Raw genomic sequence first — 14,419 nt, 5'->3', positions numbered from 1 at the left:
CCCTGGGGTGAAAATTACACTATTTCTTTTATATTAAAGACTATTTAAGTGTGAGAGTCGATTATTATTTCAAGAAATTCAATGGACTTTCAATATCTATTCTGTGTTTGACAGAATGCTTCTACTTCTTACACTCTACTTAGACTACAATCTTGTTCTACTGTTACTTTCTTCACAGACAGAGAAAATGAGGTTCGGAGAGGAGAAAAAAATGACTTACTGAATTCACAATAAATCTAAAGCAGAACCCAATTTCAACCAGGTTTGCTGAATTAGAATAAGAGAATCTGTGAATGGCATGAGGTTGCGAAACAGAATGCCACAGGAGATTTTAAAGAAGCAGCCATAGGAAGGCTAATTACACAAAGCAGAGGTTTAATTTCTTTGTTTATTTTCTAGCTGTCCTATTGACATATCAACACTTTCTAATTTTTCTTTACAATATTTTACCCATTTATCTAAATTTTATACATTGTTTGGATTTTCAAATACTCTTTGATGTCCTTGAGGCAAAAAAGAAAACTAAAACTTGCTAATACTCTGTATGTGTATAAAATTTAGGTATTTTGGAATATCTGATTATCATCACTGTAAGCTTATATGTGACACATAAAATAATCACTTGTCTGTAACACTTGGCATAAGAATTTTAGGTTCAAGTGACCATAAAACTTTTACTTGTATTTTAGAATATTTTTATTATGACATTTGCATTTTTGCTTTTATTTACAGTTCTATTTGGCAATGTAAAATATAACATATAATCATCAATAAAATCAAAGATATAAAAATACACATCTTTGAGATTTTGTTATGTGATTGTACCTGAGTATATTATTCCCAGTTGGCTATAATGAGATCTATCCTACAGGAACAAGTCCCAACATTTATTTGAAGCATAAAATATATACTACTACAGTATAAAATCTATTCAGCTTGTTCTTTAAGTAGTTCTTGTAGGATGCAGTTCACAGTTCAATGGTTATCCTACAAAATTAAAAAGAATGAGGGACGGGATGGGTACAGGAGGTATAGGTGGGAATATTAGAAGGATAACATTGATCAAGATGTATGATATTCACAGACTGCTTTGTTAAATTAAAACTCCTTCGTTCAACTACTTAAAGATAATTAAAAAGGAAGTAAAACATAAGTATTACTTTTCTTACTACATACATCGATTACTTTGATATCCCTTAAACTTTAAAGTGTTGTAGGTTATAGCAGAAACTAAAGGTTTTCTAATAGCCAGCATGTTTGGATAATGGATGCATACGAATAGTGAACCCCAGCGAAGGCCCAAAGACAGAAAGGTAGTAGAGTGATGACTGGGCCCAGGGAAAAAAATAAAAGTTCAAATAATTTTAAAGAAGGATGAAGAGGAAAAAGAAAAGGCAGGGAAAATCACGACGAAATAGAATCAAAGATTTAAAAAGAAAATGAAAAACAATATTGTAGGCAAAGGGGGATATCAATAGATGAAATTCAAAATCCAGATCCAAAATAACAGCAATGGTGAAAGTCCTTTGATTTGATAATAGTTAAGATCATCCAACTATATAGAGCCTTTAAGTTCAAGTGGGGCTATAAAAGTCAGAAAGCAGAGATTTGAGGAATGAATAAAAAATGGAAGAAATGTAGAAATTAGACATGTGGTTGGCTAATATTAAACAAATAAAATAAAACTAAATATGTGGGGATGAGGGATAATTTCTGTTCAATTTTGTAATAATCTGAAGTTGTTCTGAAAATGAAGTCTATGCAAGATACCAGAGATGAGGTATAAAAAGCTATAATTTAAAATTTTTGGAATTAATACACCTGCCTACTGAAGTCACTTGAATTATTGTCACGTCATGGAAAATAAAGGAAGGTTATCAGTGAGATATGCAGTGAATATTTAGCAGTCACTCAGAGATATTAGATAGCACCAATAAAAAGGGTCAAATGCCTTGAAGCCATTTTAGAGGAACGCTTATATAACCCAGAAGCTGCTTCAAATTCATAGGAAGCAGACGCTACCTGTTCTCCTTGTGACAGACACTCCTGCACACTCACACTTCTGAAAACGCAGTCCCATAAATAAGATGCACTTCAAACCCAAATAAATAAATGAGAAGTAAATGTTACAATGTGGTTTGTTTTTCTGGAATAGGAACATTAGAGGAAAGGAGGAAAGAGTAAGGGAAAGGAGTAGGGAGAGGCTGAGGCATGTTGGCGGAAGGAGGGGTGGAGGGGCATATACCACAGAAATTAGTATGGGGATGAAAGGACCCCATCACTGAGACAGGCTTACATTTTACACAGCCAGAGGGTACTGAGATATGGAACATGTCTAAGAATTTGATCTCCACATTCCAAAATGTCAAGTAACTGAGAAAAGGAAAGAAGGACCAAGGTTCATTTTAAAGTTGATAATAAAACAGACCTGGGTAAAGAAGATACACAAAAAACCATTGAACATGTCAAATGAGAGGTGAGAATAAAATATTATTTGGGACTGAACAAGCTTTATCTCCTAAGAAACAGAGTAAGTGAATGAATGAAAGAAGGAAGATTTTTTATGAGATAAGCTAATTGTTTAAGTGAGTTCCATAGTGATATTTACATTGTTCAAATGAGTTCCACTGTGCTATTTACATACAGGCCTAAAATGTCTTTTTAACTTGCCTTCCTCCCTTTTAAACAGTTTTCAGTGGGTTTTATTATGCTATTTTCATACATGCGCACATAGGGGTCTGTGTGTGTGCGTATACTGATATATACAAATACACACACATTTATTGATCATATTTACACACCTCCATCATCTTTTTTCCTCCTACATCCACCTAAATATTCCCACTTTTTAAATAGCATCGTTTTTTCTGAAGATCTAAATATCACATATGAATGAAAACATGCAGTATTTTTTCTTTCTAAAGATAGCCTTTATGTTCATTATAAGGTTCTCCAGTACAAACTATTTACTATCAATAATCTAATTTCATATAATTTTTTTTCTGAGTGCTACATTTGCTACATTTATTGGTTTTGGGGTAACTAGGCAGATTCTATCCGTTGGCTGTTCTAAATACTGAAGTACTACAATAAACATAGATGTACGGGTATCTCTATTGTATGTTGACTTCCATTCTTTGTGATAGATGCTCATATTTGTCTTATAACGTCTAGCTTTACTATGAACAACTTTCAAATATATCAGATTGTCATCTCATAGTTTCATCCAATATCATCCTCCCCTATTTCATTATCTTCCTTCATACTTACGTACCAAATAGCCTTTCCTTACTACTCTTCTGTAACTCTATTTCAGATCTAAAATTGAACACAATGGGCAGAAAATGTTTTATTCCTAAAATTGGCCTCATACTACCAGTGAGGGGGGAAAAATCACATTTGGGGATTTAGCTCCAAAATGTTATCCATTTCAGTATATAACATCTTTGTAGCAGGTATTTTATTGTTTCAGAGAGGGACTTATTTTCTTTATATGTTCTGGATAGTCATGGGAAATTGTCAGATAACTTTTCCGTTAAATAGTCCAACCATTTATAATGAGTTCCATTCTAGTGTAAACCAAGGTTAAAGGCCAGAAAGGCTTTTCCCAACGCCTTTCTGTTATCTTCGAGTTCTGAGCCACCGCGTGTTCATTCCTTCCTATTATCTTATCCCCACCTCTGCATGTGCTAAAACTCTATCCATATTTCGAGGGAATCATTTTCTTTCTTCTCTTCCTTTCTATTATTTTCTCAACCAGCACTCTACCAGTGTAAATTCTGAGACTTAGGCTAACAAGCATTGGCTAAGCCTCAATCTAAAAGCTGCTATCAGCCCCAGAAAATAAGTCCTTCTCACTGACTTAAGGGTAAGACTGCTTAAGAAAATACATTAACAGAATTAACAGAGTGATTGAGAAAGGCTGGGATACTAGACTCATAGCAAAATTATGAGCTTTTAGTCATTTAAATTTACAAACATCCAAAGGAAATGCTGAGGTGACTGCAAGCATCGCACTGACTTAGCAGACTATATTCAGTAGATTGTACTGGTTAGACAGTTTATATTTAGGAACCTTTGTATTTTCCTCTGTACTGGAGCAAAGTGTATAGCCCATTTGTAGTTTCTTCAGATGGCAGACCATCATTGTCCTTTTGCAGCTTTTGCAGTATCTCTTGTCATGCTCTTCTAAGACTTCTAATAGGGACTTGGCAAGATGCCACAGGCAAGCACTTCCACTGTAGTTGATTCATAAATGCCTTTAGGGTTGCATTACAAATCCAGTAACCCCTGAGGTTTGATAGGAAGGTCGGCCAAGGTTCAATTGGGATTGCCTATTAGCCCCTTGAACTCTCCTGAGCCCTAAAGACTCAAGACTGGGTTTCATTTGGGCAACATAGGGAGAAGACATCTTATAATTGTCTCTGCTGAGCAAGTAGGTTATTTATATAACCAATCCTAGGAAGGATGCTCTGAGAGAGAACTAACACAATCACTTCTTTTTTTACTGATGCTGTAGTACAGAAAGCTACAGCAATGAAACCAATAAAGGACACAATATCTTTAGGATTTGACCTTCTTGCTTTCTTCTTCAATGTAGAAAGAATGCTCATATTCTAGGTAGAATGAGTACTTGGTTTCTGTTTTCCCATTGCTCCTCTGGGATGGGGTATGTGTACGTGTGTGTGTGTGTGTGTGTGTGTGTGTGTAAATTTTATGTGAAGGGACAGTGTTGTTTTGTTCATTTGCTATATCCTTAGAGATTAGATTAGGTGTAGATATATAGACAATAAAACTCTAATGAATGTTCTTATTTATCAACTCTCTAGATGCACAAGGATATAATCATAGCACTCTGTGCAGGCACTCAAATTCCCAGTCTATGGGAGACCTAACACATCATTGAGATGATATGAAACAATTTTAACCACTCTTCTCAGGAGCAAGATTCAATATGGAGAAAAGTAGTATGGCTATTCTAAAGAGAAAAGAATCAAAGAGCAGCTGAAAGCCTCAAGAATATGTATTTGGCAACATATAAGGAAATTTTGTGGAGTAGGAATAAAACATGAACCAATAACAGAATTACTCTGGTCAATTGCTATTGCCCCAGGCAGACCTCAATTTATCTGTCAATAGTAGGAAAAATGGGGAGCTAGGAACTACTTTGCATTTTATATCTATAGAAAAATGAGGAGAAATTATTAACACTAGTTTTCTCATATAAGAGTAGTTCAGGGCTGGGGATATAGCCTAGTGGCAAGAGTGCCTGCCTCGGATACACGAGGCCCTAGGTTCGATTCCCCAGCACCACATATACAGAAAACGGCCAGAAGCGGCGCTGTGGCTCAAGTGGCAGAGTGCTAGCCTTGAGCGGGAAGAAGCCAGGGACAGTGCTCAGGCCCTGAGTCCAAGGCCCAGGACTGGCCAAAAAAAAAAAAAAAAAAAAAAAGAGTAGTTCAGTTTCTAGACTGAGATCAATACATGTTTCTATACTTCTATTTATACGATTTCCTTCCACTAGAACCATAGTTGGCCCTAGCTTCACAGGATACTATTAATTCTGCAGTAGGTTTTCTCTCTCATGTCATCTTCCTGATTTGTTTGCTGTTGTTAAACTGCTCCTAAACTTTCCTTAAGTCCATTTACTTCACTATGCTGAAATCTAGGAAAAATTTAAATCTTTTAATATCCATTTATTCATGTCTAGCAACATTATTAATAGTAGCTGATTTATAAGATCATGGTAATGATTTAATGATTTTGAAAAACAGTATGGATAAGATACCAGCAAGTGAGTGGAACAAAATGTTCAATAACGAATGTTCACCAGAGAAACAAGAATTTGGCAGCTATTTTCAGACAAAACTGTCTCTCTGGGATTTTTTTTTTAAGTACTGTGATTTGAAGTCTGGTCCATATCCTTGATCAGCTAACTGGTTTGCTAACTTAGTTGGCACTCTACCACTTGAATCATGACTCCAGCACTATTGCTCTATATGCTAGTTATTTTTTGAGACATCTCACCAAATGTTCTGCCTGGGATAGCTTCCAATCATGAACCTTCAGATCTCCACTAAGATTACAGAACTGACCAAATGATAGCGTGGCTCTTGGGGGAAATTTTTGGATCCAGGGAGGAAGTGTTAAAATCTTGGTAAATTAAGTAGGATCAAATCTAGCCTTTGCCCAGTTAGTGAACAACAAAAATGTGATCCTGACTCTAGACCTGGAAATATCACCATCTTCCTGTGGATTCAAACCCAACTCTATGAATCTTAATTTTTTTTTGCCATTATCACCATGTATCAAAGGAGAAATCATGACTTCTCACACATTCCTCAATCAACTGGCCTGTCAAATGTGCTTTAAGATACTGACCTGCATGACTTTAATCTGCCTAGGCTGTAGTACTGACTACTAACGGGTCCAGAATGAGGTACACTTCTCTGGGCCCTCACAAGGAGCACTGCCAAAATCAGTCTAACTCTGGACTGTTCTGTTCATCTTCATTACAAATAAAGATTCTACACACCCTGGAAGGTGAAAGGAAACATACCTATTCATCCCCTTGAAGTCAAGTCCTCTGACCTTGTTTCAACTTCAGATCCTGAGATCAACCTGTAACTCAGTTCTAGATCCTCTCAGCCAGTCTTGACAGTTCAGGGACCTGCTCAATGAACCACTGAAACCCTCCCAAGTACCTTATAGGAGACACATTGATAAACACATCTAGTAACAGGCCTGCCATATGGGCAACCAGCTGAAGACTGAAACAGATTCTCCCTCAACATCAAATAGGACAAGAGTCCTAGAACCTATTACAATTGTTGTAAGCAGAACCCAGAACTACCCAAACTCCTGAGAATAATCCTATGAAAATGAATCATCACTGCAGACTACACAACAGACACTTGACTCAGCTATAACCCCACTCCATCATCCTTCCTATCAGCACAGTGGGAAAACAAGAGAAGCTATTACCTGTCAAAAATCAATTGACAAAGACTGAAAAAGTTGTTTAGTTCTTCAAATGCAAATATATCAAGATAAATATAGATACAGGTTTTGAAAGAAAACTGACAAGTGGAATCACTAATCCCAAAGAAAGGGGAATTTTTTTCTTACAGAGAGTCAAAATAATCATCTTATACTGAAGAAGACAGCTCAATGACTAAGAAAGATCAGAAAAAGATGAGTGGAAAAAGTTTAATAGAGAAACAGAAAACATAAAGTAAGTCAAACAGAAATCCTGGAACTGAAGAATGCTACTGCAAAATGGAAACATTCAAAAGAAAGCTTCAATAACAGGCTTAATTGTGAGAAATTATGTTGCTTTTCTTTATACAAGGAAAACCTTAAAGATTTCACCAAACTGTTATGAATGATAGAAAAATGAAGTACAATACACAAAAAATCGTTTTTCTATGTATTCACAATGAACTATACAAAGAAATGTTAGTACAATTCTACTTGTAATATAATTAAAAAGAATAAGCTAAGAATAAAAATAAATAAGGTGGTGAAATCTCCAAATTGAAAATTTGAGGTATTAATGAAAGATGTTCAAGACAAATAAGTGGAAAATATGCCACGATCATTGATTGGAAGAATTCATGTTGTGAAAATACTACCTACCCCCAAAAGATCTACAGATTCAGTGCAAGTTTTGTTCGAGGTTCCAATGGAATTTTTCACAAAAATTGGAAAAGTAACTCTGAAACCTAATTAACAAAAGACCCATAGTAGGCAAAGCAATCTGGGTAATAGCAAAACCTAGAGACATCATATTTCCTTATTTCAGACTATATTACAAAGCAGTAGAGATCAAAGCAGTATGGTGTTGGCATATAAAAAGTCACACAAAATAATTAGCTCAATAATAAACCACTAATATAGCCAATAAATCTTTAGTAAAGCAGCAAAATAAGATATCTACTTGCAAAAGAATAAAATCAAACCTTTTATCTAATAGTATGTCTAAGAATTAACATGTATTCAAGAATTAAATAGAAGACATGAACCCACAAAAATCCTTTGAGAAATCACAGGACAACAATGCTTAGACACTGATCTTGCTAGTGAATTTTTTTTTGTGAATGATATCAAAAGTACAAACAATAAAAGTAAAATGAAAATAATCTTAATGGTAAAGGAAACAATCAACAAAATAAAAATGCAATCTACAAATGGGAAAAGATACTTATATCTTATTAAAGATTAATAAGAAAAAATATATAGGAACCTTTCTGCATAGCAAAATAATATAAAATATGACAAATATTTTATATGTTTAAATATTTCATGACCAGATGTGGTTTCACCATGTAAAAAAAAGCCAGACAATGAAAATAAGATATACACTGTATGATCTCACTCGTGTGTGAAATCTAAAAATGCTGAACACATAGGAGAGAGATAATTTTTTTATATTTTATTGTTATTATAGAAATGATATGCAGAGGGGTTACCATTACATCAGTAAGGAATGAATATAATTCTTCTTGAACCATGTCTCCCCTTCCTTTGCTAGGAGGGAGATTGTTATTCTTTTGGCCTGTGGGAACATAAGAAGATCTTACTCAAAGGGTATGACTAAGTGTGCAATGAATAAATTCTGGGCATCTAAGTTGCTGCCTAGTGACTATATTCAACAATGCTGAATTGTGTATTTTGAAATTTCCCAAGTGACATCCTTCATTCATTCATCATACACAAAAAAATAATGGTAACTATTATCAGGTGATAGATGTGTTAATTAGCTTGATAGTGGCAGTAATTTCTCAATATATATGAATATTATATAACATGTTTTAAACCTTAAATATATGCAATTTTTATTTGTCAATTACAACTTCAATGATGCTAAAGGAAGACAAAACAGCATATTGCAAGACTCTTTGCTAAGTGCTCAGCATGAGATAGTCAAGGGTAAGAAGAAAGAGAGGAAGGAGTAGGGTGGAGGTAAGATGTAAGTATAATGTACCGTAATGAGTTCAAATATATTACAAGATTCACAAGGGACACAAGCAGCATCATAGGCTAGATAGATACTTTGAGAATAGTGTGGGGAGGTATGTTTTGCAATGAACAAGTCTAAACTTCAATCTTGGTTATTTATTGGCAAAGCTATGCAAGAGAACAAGAAGCTGTCTTTTAAAGGGGAAGCACAATAAAGTTGGTCTGGGACCATCTCACCATCCTTGAAATTAGCACAGCATCAGAGAAAGTATTTTTAAAACAGTGATGATTTTTTTCCTTAAATAAAGTATCATTTATTTTTGTTAGGGGGAAAGAAAACATGGAGTGGTGTGTGTGTGTGTGTGTGTGGTTGTTGTTGTTGTTGTTTTAAGTCATTGCTATGTATACAGTACTGTATTCTTTCCCTATGAGACTAGAGGACATTGATCAGATTTTACAATTTCATTAAAAACATGCCATCAGTTTTTACAAAAAAGAAATAAATGTTTATTTTGTTTTGTTTTGTTTTTTGTTTTTTGTTTTTTGGTCAGTCCTGGGCCTTGGACTCAGGGCTTCTTCCCTGGCTTCTTCCAGCTCAAGGCTAGCACTCTGCCACCTGAGCCACAGCGCCCCTCCTGGCCGTTTTACATATATGTGGTACTGGGGAATCGAACCGGGAGCTTCATGTGTAGGAGGCAAGCACTCTTGCCACTAGGCCATATTCCCAGCCCCAGAAATAAATGTTTAAAAGACATGATTGCTTAATTAATCATAGGATAAATAGAGATTGGTGCTAAAAGCTGTTTCACAAATCAAGAAAACCAGAGAAGAAACTGGCTGGTTCTAAGAGTATTTACTTTCAAATGAAGCATTTACCCAGATAAGCTAATGCTCCCTTTTGGAGATTCTCTTTTGCATCTCCATGAATTGAGTTTTATTTACCATGCCTGTTTATTAAGGTGGGTTTCTACTATGTAAAGCTCTACTTCTACTTCTTTATTGCTAACTTGATCTCCTCTAGGATAAAATTAATCTCTCAATTTACTTACTGCCCAAGGGATTATGCAGCCCACCCTCTGTGGCTAAAATTGCCATTAGGATCTTTCTCTCTCTCTCTCTCTCTCTCTCTCTCTCTCTCTCTCTCTCTCTCTCCTCTCTCTCTCTCTCTCTCTCTCTCCCTCAATCTTTACAAATTATGAAAATTGAGACACAAAGAAATATAGTATATGCTTTACATAAAACCATGCAATCATGTAGGATCATAACAAACAAGGATGTATTCTAGTCCACAGGTTCTGGAGTCACTACTTGGACTTTGGGGAATCCCCCCCCCCAAAATCTATTGGTGAAATTTCAGTATCGTGAGCCCCTGAATTGTAGAAATATGAAGTTGCTCGGTGTGTGACCTTTGCAAAGGAGAAGGGCCACAGTTTTTATCCAATAGTCCAAAAATCTATGACTTCTGAAAGGTTAAGAAGCAAAAGTAAGTTCTTGAAGGCTGGTGTATCTGAAGAGACTATCGTCTTATCTCAAGGAAATATGTAATGTTTATGGCCACAAGTCAGAAAGAGTTGCAGGGGCTCTGATACTAATACTGACGGAAGAAATAGATTTGATTCTTGGTTCCTCCAGACCAGTTTCCAGCTTTTGTTAATAAGCTACACACTGAATTATTTCTTCTTCGTAGGCTAGCAAGGTATAGAAACAGTAGACACTGAAATTAATATTTCTACCAGAACTCTTTATACTCATTGAATCCTCTAGCTTTGCTCCATTTATTTTGTAGGGTTAATATAATGAATAATTTGAGCCTTTCTGGATATTATCCTGTACACCAAGATGTAAGACACAAAAACAAATATAAGATACACTTCTTCATTCCCTATGTTTTATAATTTAGCCACATACAAGCACATTAAAGGTTAAATAATGTCTTCTCTAGAGAATATTGTGCAACAAAAAAACTACACAATTAATTGATAAGAGAGTTTGGTTCTGAAAAATTTACAAGGCAAAGAAAAAGGCTTCTAATTAATGCTGAGACCAAAGCATATAAACCTCTCAATGAGAACAAGCACAGGAAACAACTCACAGAAAATTGAAAGGCATTTCAAACTAGTCTCAAATTCTACAGAACAAAGTTGGAAACCACTAGAGGGTTGAGGGAAAACAAAGATCAGACATATTTTAATAGGATCGTAATGGTCATATTGGTAAAAAAAAAATCAACTGAAAGAGGAAATCCAGTGCAAAACAACAATAAAAACAATTTAAGGGGTCATAGAGAACTACTGTTTAAGGAAAACTCTTGCAAAGTTAGCCTGAAACCCTATCTGAAAAGCAAATGAATGATGTCAGGCATGGCTCAAGTAGTAGAGTACTTTCCTAAGAAGCATGAAGCCTTGAGAAAAGAAAAGGGAGAGGTGAAAATAGAAATGGAAAGAAATAAGAGGAAAAAAGTTGAGGGGAGGAAAAAGAGAGAGGAGAGAGGGAAAGAGGGGAGGAGGAGAGGAGGGGATTAGGGAGCGGAGGGGAGAGGAAGAAGGTCTATAGGTAGAATGTATACGTGATTGTACTAAAATTCTGAAATTGGAGACATTTCCTGGAGAGGAGCTATAGCTCCAATAACTACCTATATAAAATGAACATAATCCTTAAGTTCATGAGAAAGCTAAAATGAATCACCTATGGAGAGAAGAGAAAAAGGGAGAAGGGAAGGGAAGGAATCAACTACAAATATTTTACTACACATAGAGCCTGAAATGTATACAAATGACCTTAGGATAGAAAGAATGAAAAACAGAGAGGAAGCATGGTAATTCACACATTTCTTCTGTGGGTACTTGATTGAGGAACAGAATGAGAATGAAAGACAAGGTGGGAGACAGGAGCCATACAAGCCAGGAAGAGTTTGAACAAGTTGAATGGGAAATGGCTGAGATAACTCAGCGAGGATGTCCAGGAACCTGTTAAGCATGTGACCAAGGAATTCTTAGCAAAAGTCACAGTTAAGATAAAGGGGTGGAATCAATTCTGAATAGATCAAAGACCTCAATGTGATGCCAAATGCCATGAAAATGAGTAGGGGAAGGCTCTTTGGCACCTGTTGAAACTTCCTAAGATACAGAATCACAACAAATCAAAGAAAGACTGGATAAATGGGATTGAATGAAACTGAAGAGTTTCTGAATGACAAAGGACAGAGGTAGCAAGATAAATAGGAGGCCCAAGGAATAGGAGACCATTTTATGAGCTATGCATCTGACAAAGGCCTCATATTCATAATATATTCAGAGCTCAAGAGATAAAACACCCCAAAACACCACAAAGAAATTAAAACCCAATTAATAAATGAGCTAAAGACTTAAAAGAGAGTCTTCCCAGAAAAAGAAATAAGAAGAGCCAATAGACACATGAAGAAAAGTTAACATCTCTGGCTATAAAAGAAATGTAAATCAAAACAACATTGAGACTCTACCTCACCTCAGTTACAGTGGCCATTATCAAGAAAACTAACAATAACAGAGGCTGGTGGGGATGTGACCCAAAAGGAATGCAAACTATTATGTTGGTGGGAAAGTAAACTTGATGAACCACTCTGGAAAGCACTATAGAGGCTCCTCAAAAGACTAAACACAGAACTTCTCTATGATCCAGCAATTTCACTCCTGGGCAGTATCCAATTGAAAAAATTTGGAAAAAATTATATTCAGTGAAGTAAGCCAGAGCCAAAGAAACATAGGTTGCATGGTTTCCCTCATTTGTGTTAGCTAGAATGTGCTTATAAATCTACAAGTAGACACACTGTATACTAAAAGACAAAAAATATATATACAGGAATATGATAAATTGTACAAGAAACTAGACAATCACACAGTGAGATCAAAGGAAGATATTTTTAGGAGAGGATCACAAATCCTCAATAGCTATGTACATATGGTCTTATATGATATTTATCAAAATGACCCCCAAGAAATGGAAACAAAAGGAATTTTTGTGATTTTATTTTTGTTTGTTTCTTTTCCTTCTTGGTCACTGTCTTTAATCTCTACCTTTTGTCTTGTATATCAGTTTATCTGTTTGGGGGAGGTAAAGGGGAGCACAAAAATGGGGGGACAAAGGTTGAACAAATGCAGCAGCCATACTCACTAGACACTATGTGGAAAATGAACTATACAACCCGGGGAGGGAGTCAGCAGGGAAAAACTGGGAGAAAATCATGGAAGAGGTGACACTGTTCAAAAGGAAATGCACTGTATTCGTTACCTGACTTATATAAATGTAACCCCTCTGCACTTCACCTTTACAAGAAAAGAAAGCATTCTTTAAGATAAAGGCTTGTCAACTAACAGATCATGAGAAGGACAAGCTCTATGGAGAATAAACCAGATAATACCAGCATCTGGAGGAATCTAAGCAAGTTCATCCAGCAAGGGCACATGAAGGGCAGGCAAATAAGTCTTAGAGCTTAGGATAGAAAGGAGCACAGAATCTCTGGGGGAAAAAATAGTAGTGAGCACAGCAATAACTTCTTCCTACAGACCATGAGGCGGATGTCTGTTCAGCATGGCTTTTAAGGAACCTTCAAGGGAGGTGTTTAGGGCCAATGTTGCTAAAATGTATACATGGCTATTCTGAGACATACAAATGAGAAAAGAGACTGAAAATGTTTCAATGAGAGAGCATTTGCCTAACATACATGTAGCCATGGACCCTATCCTACCATTGCAAAATAAAGAAAGAAAACAAAAAAGAAAAGATAGGTTCTACGAGAGGACATTTTATCAAACATCTTTTTGTGCTAAGTTTTGCGTTAGTTACTTGCTTCAAGTTAGCTACAAGATGGCTTTCTTGTTGTTATTGTTTGTTTGTTTGCTTGCTTAAAGAAGACTGAGTTCCAAATTATTATGATTGTGTTTCTCTTTCCCATATCTGTCCTATTCACTTTCATAATGTCAGTAGTACCCACAACAGTGAAAAGATTTGATAGAGAAAGCAACATCACACAGATCCGCACTGCTCTTTCCTGGGAACGTGGGTCAAGTCTATGTGACAAGTCATACTTTGCTGTTCCTGGCCAATAATTAAACCATCTGCTATGAGAATCAAAATGAATCTGTTCATAATCCTTTCCACCTTTAAAATCAAGTCCTCGTGTACTGGACTTTGGTGTCCCATTTTTGGATGACAAGCAGGTTAGGAATATCAATCTCATGTCTTCCTGACTTTTATCATATGCAAATCCTTTATAGGAACTTGGAAGAAACCACCCACCTTTTTGATACCTTGTCTCTTTCTGCCCTAGTTTCAGCACTGTACTTAATATTTACTCGTGTTTGAATGTTTTGTTTTTTTAATCAGTATTTGATTGTGATTTACTTCACTACTATGCATTAATAGGTGTGTACTTTCATCAGGTTATGAACTGTTTCTTGAAATCTTTTATTCAAGGCAAATC

Source organism: Perognathus longimembris, chromosome 9 (assembly GCF_023159225.1).
Source record: "Perognathus longimembris pacificus isolate PPM17 chromosome 9, ASM2315922v1, whole genome shotgun sequence".
In the NCBI taxonomy this organism is placed as follows: domain Eukaryota; kingdom Metazoa; phylum Chordata; class Mammalia; order Rodentia; family Heteromyidae; genus Perognathus; species Perognathus longimembris.
Note: the sequence above shows the minus strand (reverse complement) of the source record.